The 12,550-nt window shown below is 44.4% G+C and overlaps 1 protein-coding gene and 1 long non-coding RNA gene across 7 annotated transcripts in view; one reads left to right on the top strand and one right to left on the bottom strand.

Annotated features, from left to right (window-relative positions):
• Nucleotides 1-3,800: 3,800 nt before the first annotated feature.
• Nucleotides 3,801-11,955, bottom strand: LOC142839787 (uncharacterized). Its single transcript, XR_012908837.1, has 3 exons — nucleotides 11,814-11,955; nucleotides 6,147-6,277; nucleotides 3,801-4,695 (listed from the first exon to the last, which is right to left on the bottom strand). It is a non-coding gene; the product is annotated as an uncharacterized LOC142839787 (long non-coding RNA).
• A 68-nt stretch (nucleotides 11,956-12,023) lies between these two features.
• The window catches only part of Crot (carnitine O-octanoyltransferase), a 37,195-nt gene continuing 36,668 nt past the window's right edge, over nucleotides 12,024-12,550 (top strand). Inside the window, exon 1 of one of the 6 annotated variants that reach the window (XM_075955918.1) lies at nucleotides 12,024-12,197. The gene's annotated coding sequence lies outside the window, so the exon portion shown is untranslated. The other 5 variants (XM_075955916.1, XM_075955921.1, XM_075955923.1 and 2 more) reach the window with 5 other exon arrangements.

Raw genomic sequence — 12,550 nt, 5'->3', positions numbered from 1 at the left:
AAGTGTGCCTTATATACCCAGTGAGACTCTATTGTAGAACACTGATTTTTTCCTTTGCAAAGGGATGTCAACTGGAGACAGAGTCTTGGTTGGGGATAGGAGATAGTATCAACTTCCCCTGCTTACTGTTTGAGCGCCACCTGACTTAGACCTGCACAGGCTTGTGCAGGCTGCCATAGTGTCTGTGAGTTTGTGTGTGCCGTTGTCCTGTAGCGTCTGGAGGACGCTGTCTCCTTGGTGTCCTCCATCCCTCTGGCTCTTCCAATCCTCCCTACTCCTCTTCCCTGAGCTCTGAGAGGAGGCGTTTGATGAAGATGACCCATTTAGAACCGAGTGTTCCAAGGTTGAAGAGAGGCTTTTTTGAAGAGGGGTAAGAATTACGCTTGCCTGTGGGTATATGGAAACAATTTAGAATGTAGGAAAGAATCATGCTGATCCAGCAAGTGTTCATAGTAAAACTCCACGCCTCAGTAGCTCTGGGTAGTTGGCAAAATTTCTAGTACCATCTGTGATTTCCCTCCTGTTGAGTGGCCTTAAATCTTAGGAGACAGCTTTGGTAACAGCCAATATACGAGTGAGACTTTTGTACCTTTAGGGCTATCTTGCCGTGCTGGTCATTGCTGTCTTTCATGTACATACCGCTGTATAAAAAAAATCATTGATTGCTTCCCTCCTTAGGCAACCGTGCAGTCTGGTCTGCAGGAAGGAAGGCTGTGGGTTAGATTCGGATGGAATCATCTGAGTCCGGGGTCCTAAATTTACACCACCGTTTTAAAAGGATATAGCTAGGTTAACAGTACATAGTCAGTGACCACCCGCAGTCGCGTGTGGTGGGCAAAAGAAAAGCGGAGGGGAACAACTGTATCAGAGTGCAGCACAGGACACTCTTCCTGGTGACAAAATGGTCCTGCCCCTGTGGTTCCCCAAACAGGTAACCTAATGGGAGCACTCCGAATTATGTCCTCACATCGCTTCAATGTCAGTTCCTGTTGGCGACAGGCACTGCAGTTAGGTGAAGTGAAGCTACTGCAATCTAGGGGAAAGGTCATTCCATCTGTGCTTGCTAAAGTAACACCTTCAAGCTTACCTCAGCAGTTAAAGTTAAATTTTAATAGTGCAAAGCCAGCAACAGTCTTTAAAGTGACAGAACACCCCCCTGAATGCTACGGGACCAGGGCACTCATCTGGTGAACTCTAGCAAATATTCAAGGGAAAAAAAAAATAAGCCTTGTTTTACTCAGACTGGTAGAGAACAAAGAGAAAGTGGTGTCCATGATATTTTAAAAGGCTAACGTAACCCGGAGAACGAACTCTTGTAAGGATACTGTTGGAAATTAAGAATTTAGGACACAATAATCATGAACATAAAGGAAAAATCCAAAACAAAAATTTTTTTAGCAAACTAAAAGCAGCATTATGTAATATAATGGCACTGTGACCCAAGGGCAAGAACTAGAAATCAGTGTTTCTCATCTTCACCCTCTCCTTCTCTCTTCCCTTTAAGAGTTTGGTAAATGAGCTGGCTCTCTGTGCAAGTGGTAGCCGGTCCAAATTTCTGTTCACTTCAATCCTGTTCACTGTCCTGGGTGTGGAAACCTTAGGGATCGGGAGGGCACTCGCTCAGCGACCCTGTCAGAAGACAGGGAGGGACAAATAGGGCGGAAGAGGGATCCTGGTGTAGACAGGTGAAGAGTCAGAGCCCAGCAAACTAGGTCCAAGTGTTGCAACTTTCCTTTTATCTTAACCTTTGTAACAACACTCCCACTGCCCTCAACAATGTCTGGCACAGGCAGATACTTAACAGAAAAGTATAGCCTGGATTGCATAAAGCAGTCCTGGATAAACCATGAACGCCAAGCCTGTTGTACAGAAGATGAAGGATTAGGTAGCTCTCAGGGAAGACCAAAGGGATAGACTGAGAAACAGAATAAGGGATCGTGAAGGAAATGACTTCCAAAGTGACCTAAAAGGTCGTGTTTTGTTACAATGTACATTTAGTGCTCATTTCCCGTTTGAGTTTCAAATGGTATGTTACAGGCATTTGTGTAATTTAGTGTCTACTGTACCTCCTTCCAAAAATAATTTAAATCAGTAGACAATGCCAGATATAAAAAAAATTACTAAAATCATTAAGTATATTAGCATTATTGGGAAAACTAAAATCAATAAGAAGATCGAAAGAAACAGGTTCCTCTCGGATGCTCAAGGATGAACGAGACAGAGGCACAGCACAGACAGCTGGGAGAAGTCAGGGCCCTTGCGAGGCATTCCTCTCCAGGTACCTTTCTTCAAGAAACAGTTTTCTCAGTTCTGAAGGTCACGCGACTGAGCCTGAAGGTCACACGAATGAGCAGTGTCCCCCAAAGGCATAATACAAAGGAAAGAGGGTCAATTTTGCTTCAGTTTAAGGAAAAATATTTCAAGCCGATCAAGTGACAAGCAAATTTGCGTTCTCTGTTTTCTGACCGGAAGTGCCTTTCACTGGGACTGCTCCCCGAGGAAGCCACTGCATTCTGGAGATGAGGAGCCTGAGACCCAGGAAGTTTAAGTGGCTTCCACAGGCCATGAAGCCAGCAAGTGGAAGAATCTGGATGTGAACTCCATTTTGTCTGACTCCCGAGGCCCGTCTCCAAACCACCGAGGCTTGCTTCTCCGGAAGTTTCCTTCCTATCTTTCCTCTAACTCCTGAGTCTACTTGGAGTGCAAAAGGATTATGAACACTGACCCTGATCCTATACTTTGAATTGCTTTGTTAAAAGGATCATTTTAAAAATCAGAAAAGAATAAAATATATCTTTTCCCCCAAACAAAAAGAACATGATGGGTCTGTGCATACTCTTTACTGCAGTAGGGAAGGAAGTAAGAGCTGTGCCTGCAAGGGAGGGAAGCCCTGTGAATTCAGTTTTTAAAGCAACCTTGAGAATCGTCCTGATTAGACTACTTTTTAAGACTCTGCAGTGATCACGCCCTGGAGAAGGTGGCCTCTTGTCAGTCTTGGCTCTGCATGTCTTGCCACTCCCAGGCAGCTCTTGACAGACTCAAGCCAGCCAGAAGCTGTGGTTCCTCCTTCTTTTAATTCACTCCAGTTCGACAGCATGAAGCCTGTGTGTCAATAAAGTGTTCGGAGGATGTCATGGAAATGTTAGCGTTGGCAAAGGAACATGAACATTACACAAGCAAAGTGCATCACCTGTTACTGAGTATGTAAGCTCCCAGGAGGTGAGTAGGCCACAATGCCCCAGAAGAGTATTTGGAGAGATGCTATATTCCATATATAATAGAGATGTTATATTCCCTTTCTCACTTAATTTGCTCTTGGCCTTGGCTGCAGTTAGGGGTCACTGATTGTGAATGACTCTGGGAGGCTGATTTGATTCCCAAACTAATATAAGAATCTCTGTAGTGACATATTCTTTCCTCAAACGTCTCAGGCCTTAGACCAAGTCCCTGATGATAGTATCTCACTGTCAATGATTCCTGCCTTGTTTATGGAATTTGAACATAAACAGAAAGTCCGAGACTTCTAGGTTTGATTCCTGACCCATCTCTTACTAGCCAAGTGGCCCTGGTCAAGTAATGGATATATCCGTGTCACATCAATTTCTATTGCTGCTGGAATTAAGTGCTGTGAAAATAAGTGCTTAAAATAAAGCACATTTTTTTCCCATTTTTTTTCTTTCTTGCTTTTTGAGACAGAGTTTCTCTATGTAACCCTGGCTGTCCTGGAACTCACTCTGTACACCAGGCTGGCCTCAGACTCAGAGATCTTTCTGCCTCTGTCCTCTGAGTGCTGGGATTAAAGGCGTGCGTCACTATCACCCAGCTCGTTTGCTTCATTTTAAGAAATCAGAAACTATCTTAGTCACTGCTCTGCTGCTGTGAAGAGACCCCCGTGACTGCAGCAACTCTTCCAAGGGAAAGCATGTAATCGGGGGCTCGCTTATAGTTCCAGAGGCTTAGCCCATGATCATCTTGGCGGGGAGCATAAAGCAGGCAGGCGTGGTACTAGAGAGGCAAAGCTAGGGGGAACAACACTAGGCCTGATGTGGGCTTTTGGAAATCTCAAAGAGCACCCCTAATAACACCCTTTCTCCAACAAGGTCATACTTCCTAAGCCTTCTGTGGAGCCCTGCCCGTACCACTTCCTGATGACCAAAAATGGATGCTTAAAACAGCACACATTTTTTAAAAAATTGTTTCAGTTTAAAAGATCAGAAACAAACAAACAGAAAAATGATGTTAGGAGCCTAAAGTCAATGTCTACCAAGTTTCATTCTTTCTGGATGCTCAGGATGATCCTTGTCCAGCTTTTAGAAGTCACCTGTCTTCCTTGACTCGGGGCCCCCTCCCTTCTTCAAAGCCAACGGTCACATCACTTAAGTATGTCTGGCTGTATGTTAATCTCTAAGCTTTGACTCTGCAATGGCTATTCTTTGTTGTCAACATGGCACACTTGGCAAGAGGGAAGCTCCCCTGAGAAATTACCTGCATCAGACTGGCTGTCTACGGGGCATTTTCTTGACTGCTGGGTGATGGCTGAGGGCCTACTCTACTGTGGACAGTATCACTCCTGGGCAAGAGAGCCTGGTTCTCTAGAGCAGCTAGCTGAGCAGAGCAGACAGCAAGCCAGTAAGTCTTTGCTTCGGTTCCTGTCTTGAGTTCCTCCTTTGGTTTCCCGCCGTGATAGACTGTGATCTGTAATCCAAATAATTACTCAAGTTGCTCTGAGTTGGTATTTTACCCACAGCAACAGAGAAGCAGCCTAGGCCAGCCTCAGTTAACCAGAGTATAAGCCAATCCATTAGCTTCAGGTTTTGTGAAAATGCTTCTGCTAGTGTAGATTCTGTTCCCGTCCGCAAACTACTCAAGAATTAGCATTTCCACCGACCAGCTACCATGAGCTTCAGCTCTTCTGTGGTGCCAAGTGCTACCCAATGCCCTTTGCACTGTTTATCATACACAGAGTGAGTATGGGCAAAGTCTGCTTAAAGATACATATGACAAAGTACTAATACTGAATTATTGCCTGTCTATATTGAACTCTGCAGTTTAAGAACTAGAGCAATATAGAAGTTTACATTTATCAAAAGTACCTCAAATATTCTAATGAAAGAGGTAGCGCATGTTGAGCATTACCAAGAATTCAAATTAACAAGCTTCAGAGAAACTTGGACCTTCAAAAATGTTTTAAACTTTCTCTCTCTCTCTCCCCCCTTTTCTCTCTCTCTCTCTCTCTCTCTCTCTCTCTCTCTCTCTCTCTCTCTGTGTGTACATCTATTTGTATTTTTCTTAGTGGAAGTTTTATAACTTCCAACATATTTTAAGGGATTCTGATATAATTTTCAAACAGCAACAGAAAGTGTTAAATATTCACCATTAACATATATTTGGACTTGTTATATAAAAAGCCTTTTCTTCCTTATTTGAGAAATAAAGCATAATATTAACACGTGAGTGTCTAATACATGCATTCTATTATGTAAGACACTGTTGCATACATTCCCCCGAAGAAAAACCCCTTCAATTTGGTTACAGACAGACACACACACGTGTACATACACACACATAAACACACATACACACACCCTAGACTGTATACTTTAAGTCTGGAATATTAGAATTTTAAAATAAAATAGACAATACGTGTGTGTGCGTGCGCGCGCGTGTGTTCTACTGGGCAGAAAGAACAGCTGCAAATCCATTATTTTTACACGGAATATTTAAGATCAGCAGATAGGTATGCCTTGGTTATGGTCCCTTCGCCATCACTTTTTTGGTTTTATAGTCCTAGAAAAGTCCTTTAATATCTCTGAGTTCCTGAAGATGGACTGTTTGTAGAGATAATGTCACATGATCTTCTGAAAGCAGGATAAGGACTTCATGATATCCTGAAGCCCTGATATAAGTGTACATGTGTGCATAAATGTGTACTTGTGTGGTCATGCATATCTGCATATAAATTATTTACATTATGCAGCTGGAAAATACAAAAGAGTGTAAAGAACAAAATATCCTATGTCCTCACATCCTAGAGATAGTAGGTCTTGTCTGCTACGTTTGTTCACATGGAACAGCCCCAGCAACACTAGCTTTAGCGTGGCATTGTCTTAGAGACAGTCATGGATATCGAATAAAATGACGCAAACCTGAGCATGTGCGCCTGTAGTCCCACCTACTCAGAAAGCAGAATTAGGAGAACTGCTTTGGCCCAAGAGTTCAGATTCTGCCTGGCAACATAGCATGATGCTGACTCTTAAAAAATAAAGTGATGCATCCCCTATATTGAAGAAGAAGATGTGTAAGCAAAGACAATATAGATAAATTCAGCATATACATTTATATAAGCAAAATGGTAGATACCTTTTACAGAAGTTATTCATGTGGACAATCTGATTACTGTTTAATGGGAATGCTTCACCATAAACTACAACAAGTATCTTTGGGCTGCCAAATTCTTTGAGCTGTCATATACACGGAAACATGAACCTGAAAAATTCAGAACTGACTCATTGTTTGTATCCTTTTCATCATTCTGACGCTTAATAAATGCTTATTTGTATGACCTTTGACCCCATTAGCTAATCACACTATAGCTTCTATGAGGAAAAAAAGAAAAGAGAAAAAGGGGAAGGAAGGAAAAATAGTAAAGGAAAGAAAAGAAAAAAAATAAATGAAACTTGTACACACTAAAGCAGAGTCCAAAGTACTTGGAACGCTAACAAACTCATTTATGGCATCCAGTGTTAACCTGTAGATCAATTTACTTGGTTGCAGCTGATGGCTGTTCCAGTTAGTCACCTTCAGTAACACGGGGACTCAGCTGAGGTCTGTCATGATGATTGCCAAGAGGGGAGAGCCAGGAACGTGCAGGTTGTATAGTTAGGTGCTTCTGATAAAGAGAGGTGAAGACCCGGAGGAAGTGGGAAGCTCTAGGCGAGGTTTTATTTCCTTCTAAGAGGGAGTGTCACAGGTAACTAGCTACAGTGATGTTTTTCAAGAAGATTAAATAGAAGTCCTAGAGACGAGAGCGCTGTGGGTCAAAGGGCAGTCCTGTACAAAAACAATTGTGCTGAACAATAAGAGGGGGAGCGATTTGAGTGAGTGAAGGATCAGAAGAGACACTCCTTTAGAAAACGTAAAGAAGTGGCCGAGAAGAACTTGACGTTAGTGTTTACAGTGATGTGGATGAAACCTCCAAGCCGCACCCAGCAGGCTGGTAGCAGTGAAAGGGGCAGTACCAAATGATGATGAAATTAGAGAAAGAATTGTTACAGCCACTTCGCAAACTGCTGGACACTTTCTGAAAGTATTAAGTATAGCCAGGTGGTGGTGGTGCATGCTTTTAATCCCAGCATTTGAGAGGCAGGGGCAGCCAGATCTCTGAGTTCGAGACCAGCCTGGTCTACAGAGCGAATTCCAGGAATGCCAGTACTATGCAGAGAAACCCCTGTCACAACCCCCACTCAAAAAAAGTGAGAGAAAGTATTAAATATAGGATTAAGATAATACAATTCTACTCTTTTTTTTTTTTTTTGCGGTTTTTCGAGACAGGGTTTCTCTGTGGTTTTGGAGCCTGTCCTGGAACTAGCTCTGTAGACCAGGCTGGTCTCGAACTCACAGAGATCCGCCTGCCTCTGCCTCCCGAGTGCTGGGATTAAAGGCGTGCGCCACCACCGCCCGGCTTACAATTCTACTCTTAAGATAAACCCATAGCAACTGAAAACATACATTCACATAAAACCTGTATGTGTGTAGTAGGATTATTCTTAAAAATAAGAGGTTGGTTGGCATGGTGGCACTTGGGAAGCAGAAATGGATGGGGCTAAAGGTTTCAAGACATCGCCAACTGCTTTGTCAGTTCCCGGCAAGCCTGGGCTACACGAGACCCTATCTTAACAGAGAAGTTGGGGAGATAGTTTGGTCAAGAGAGAGCTTGACTTACAAACATGAGGACGAGCTTGAACCCCAGAAACCAGCTAAAAAAGAGAGAGAGAGAAAGGTATAGGGATACACACTTGTAACCTGGGACTGGAAAAACAAGTGGAGACAGGAAGATCACTGCTAGTGTGGCCCACATGGAGAGTTCCAGGACAGTAGGAGAGTCTATCTAAAAAGAAGAGAAAAGGGTAGACGGCACCCAAGGAACACACTACGGTTCTTCTCCGACGCTCACACCTGCACACACATAAACACATCACAGAAAATCAAAGGAAGTTAACTTTTGCCTGACGAATGGGTAAACAAAATATGGTGTATTCATCAATACAATGTAGTATTATTTGACCTGTTAAAATAAAGAAATGCTGTTGTAGACTAAAGCACAGATGCATCTGAGCAATGTAAGTGAAAGAATTCCAGTTCCAAAAGGTCAAATAACGCACGGTTCACACCGAGTGCCTGGATCAGGTAAATCCACAGTGACGGAGAGTGCAGACTGCTTACACAGGGCTGGGAAATTGTGGGGAGGGCTGGACACCGAGAGACAGTTAATGGTATTTCTTTGGGGGGATGACGAAATGCTGTAAAAATCACTTTATGACTGTGTGCTAGTTTCCCCAGCTTAACACAAACTAGAGTCACCTGGGAGGAAGGACCCTCCTTTGGGGAACGGCCGCCACCAGATTGGCATGTGGACGTGTCTGCGGGCCCTTTTCCTGATTGATGTGCTGTGTCTTTCTGGGCAGGTAGTCCTGAGATAAGAAAACAGGCTGAGCAAGCTGTGGGAAGCAAGCCAGTAAGCAACAACATTCTTCCATGGTCTCTGCTTCAGTTGGGGCCTGGGCTTCTCTTACTCATAAACTGTCATGTGGAAGCGCAAGCCAAATAAGCCCCTTCTCCTCAACTTGGTTTGTAATGAGCTAATGAAACCTCAGGTGAGCTGAGAAACTCTGGACTAGAAAGTTGACAAGCTGCTAACAGCTTCAGCAGGCAAGGATCTGCAAGCACCTGATAAGATAAACAACCTCCTTCGGTGTTTGCAACTTTGAGACCGCAGGGGACAGAACAGACTTCTGGACAAGGGACATTTTGCTTCTGTACAGCTCGGTCTATTTTATTGCCATGGATTTATTTACTTCCATGGATCTTGATCTAACAGAATTGGTCACTGTCTTACCACAGGAACAGATGGCAAATTAATGCAGACTATGTAGTTGTAAATACAGTTAAATATTTATTTATATGCTTCAAAGGGGTGATTTTTGGTATGTAAATTACACCTCCATTCAGCTGTAAAAATTAAATTCTCAGGCCGGGCGGTGGTGGCGCACGCCTTTAATCCCAGCACTCGGGAGGCAGAGGCGGGCGGATCTCTGGGAGTTCGAGGCCAACCTGGTCTACAAGAGCTAGTTCCAGGACAGGCACCAAAGCTACAGAGAAACCCTGTCTCGAAAAACCAAAAAAAAAAAAAAAATTAAATTCTCAGTTTAGCCATAAGGAACTTGTCTGAGATGTGAAAAGGTCATCGTTAAATCAACACTTCCTCCAGGACTTGGGGGTCAGACTTTCATATAAATAAATATCATTAATGACAAACAAAATCTGTGGCTGGTGCTAAAGTGAGCCCATATGTGAAACAGGGTGCATGTGCTCTTGGAAGGGAGGGTCATTATTTTTTTTTGAGGGGCCAGTGAGACAGCACAGTTAACTTTTAACATCATCTATTTGTATCTAGCATACTTTAGTTTGCTATCGGCTGTTTCTCAAAATAACCACGCCTATGCAACCTCCTGTCATTAAAAATAAGAAAATATAAGCGAAGGGACCCTGGACAGCTTGAGTATCATGAGTATCGCTCTGGCAGGCCTTGCCCTTCTCCCCCACTCCTCCATTAGGTCACATTCCTAGCTAGACCCTGGGATCTACTCCCTTACTTGGCTACTTCCTCCTCCAGAGGCTGCCTACCAAGGTCCAGTTATCAAAGTATCGAAGTCCAGCAATCAAAAGCCCCCTTTGGCTCACGTAGTAAACATGCCTAATTAAAATTAAACACCTCATCAGTCCCTCTGTACCTTTTAAACCTCCATTTTCCTCTATGCCACATCTGTCTCCTCTCTATCCAGACACTCCTTTGTCCCTCCAGGACAACTACCCTGGCTGCATTTCCCTTCTTCCCTTCCCATCCTGCCTTGTCCCCTATATCCTCCTGTGTTTGCCTCTCATCCTCTGCCCTTAGTCTCTCTGGGGCAAATACATCTCCTTTGTGCTGAGAAGTTGGCACTGGGGGTCCTGAGCTGATACTTCTCAATTCAGTAAGTATTTCTTCAACTTGCTTATTTGGGGTAAATTCAGAGTAAAAATCTATCCCACAGATTAGTACTGTATATTACATCCCATTAAATTCACAAGTCTTATCAGTGAGCAAGCTATAAAGATAGAAATGAGAATTTTGAATATTCTTATAATTTTTGAGGCCAGCTGTATCCATTTATGCCTGTAAAGGTCTCTTAAATGTGTGGTTTCCTGAGAAAGAGCTGCATGGTGCCACTAATACATGCTTTTATAGAAACTTGAAGAAGTTATAATCACCACCAGTAATCAGTCTTAGGTCTTCAGACAACTTGTTGCTATAAACCACGCTCTGAATGCTTGGAGCATCTTCCTCACCAGTCAAGATCTCTTCGTCGTGCGCGAAGAAATGCAAGCTTGTTCAAGTTTAATCCGAATGCTACATACTTAGAAATTTGACGTTCAAATATTTATTATACATTTGGAAGAACGTGTTTTAAAGTCTTTTCGGATCTATGTTTTTATATAGATCATCATTTTTCCTACATGTTTCACTCATTATTTTCAGTCCCACAATTGTCTCTCCTTCCGAGAAGCCACAGTCTTTGTAGGAAGACCCACGAGAAGCGGTGCTGATGTATGTAACTCGGTGGTAGAGACCCGTATAGAGGCCTGACTTAAATCCCCACAACGAAGCGTAATCCTAAATTCTTTGCCATCATCAAACATTCAATACTCATAAACTTTTAAAGAGGTGTCGGGTTTTTTTAACTAAAAAAAAAAAAGTACCATGAAGGTTTCGGAGATGCTCAATCAGTTTAAGAATTCTATCTTGTAAGCAAAATTTAACATTACCCAGAATGTAACACTTACAGCCATGAGGGGAAAAAAATGATTAATCTCACATAGTCACTTTGACAAGCTTAGGGACATGGTCCAACTCGATTATGTAACACCTCCAACAAGCTGCACAGGCATGAATCATATTAGTAATTCTGCAGAAAACTTATGACTGTTCACTGTAAATCTTTCAATGACACACAGCCTCAACTCAGTTCAGGGCAGACTTTACTGTCAAAAGGAATTCGGAAAGACAGACAGCGGTTTTTAATGTAGTAATTGAAAAGAATTTTTTAAAGCCATGCTGGATAACTAAGTCATAGAGTGTAAAAAATATTTTTTTCCTTCCATGAAAATCAAACAGTGGAAGAAACAATGTACATAAGATTAATGTAAATTAAGGTAAATGGATTAAAAAATGCTACTTTTTGGGCTGATAAAAACTCCAGACCAGTCCTAAGATTGAAGGGTGAACGTCCCTGGAGACTCCAAGAGTTTGCGGCAGAGGGATGGCTGGGAGTTGGCCAAATCTCAGTCTTAAAGAAGGCGACGAGGCCAAACGGGATCTGCGCGACTGCTATTCTCTTGCTGGCACACAGGGTAGACAATAAAATGTCTCTGTAAAACTCGAGTGCAAATCCTTACTTCGGTCCTGCAAAGGAGGCTCGCACTCGCTAGGGGGAGGGACGACTGGGCGTGAGAAGAGACCGGGACACAGCGCCTGGCTGAGCCGTGGGCTTCCTCACCCTTCCGCAGGGTTGTGCCCGTGCGTGGGCGGAGCCTCCGCCATCTCTTTGGACCGCGGCCACAGCATCCAGCAGGAAGCTGCTTTAGCAGGGACTGCAGGACGCTAATCGGATTTTCTGCTCGCGTTCCTGGGACGCAACCCGGGCCTGTAAAACCGCCGGGGGCGGGGCCGGGGGCGGGGCCAGGGCCGGGGGCGGGGCAGCGGGCCCCGGCAACCCACCCCTTCCAGCACTGGGTGGGACCCTCGAGGCTTTCCGTCCAATCGCGTTCCCCGACGTGCGCGGGGCGGGACCCTCGCGGCTTTCCGTCCTAGTTGGGCTCCTGGGCTGCGCAGGGCTGGCAGGCCGCCGTCGCTGAGGACCCGGCGAGGGGCGGAGGTGAAGGTGAGCGTGCAGCCGGCTCCCTCCGTTCCCTCCCACGGCGGCGAGCGGTCAAGGGGCAGTGGAGCTGCTCCAAGCCGAGCAGGGTGCAGTCGGGCAGCGTCTCAGAAGCTCTGGTCTGGCGCGGGTGTGGCGTCCGCAGGCATCTCGCCCTTCGGGTCCGGGATATCCCTCCATTGCAACGTCCAGCTAGCGTAGCGGGTCGGGGTGCTTGTTCCTTAATTTTCCCCGACTTGTCCTCATCCCCTGCGCCGAGTTGCCCTTGGGTTGGTGGGAGGAGTTTCTGAACTTTCTTGCTGCTTTTTGCTTCTGTTTCAGCCTAAGTGCGGGCACCGGAAGGTGCTCTGTCCCCCTTG

This window comes from Microtus pennsylvanicus, chromosome 22 (genome assembly GCF_037038515.1).
Source record: "Microtus pennsylvanicus isolate mMicPen1 chromosome 22, mMicPen1.hap1, whole genome shotgun sequence".
NCBI lineage: Eukaryota > Metazoa > Chordata > Mammalia > Rodentia > Cricetidae > Microtus > Microtus pennsylvanicus.
The sequence above is the reverse complement of the archived record's forward strand: the minus strand, read 5'-3'. Positions and strand labels throughout refer to the sequence as shown.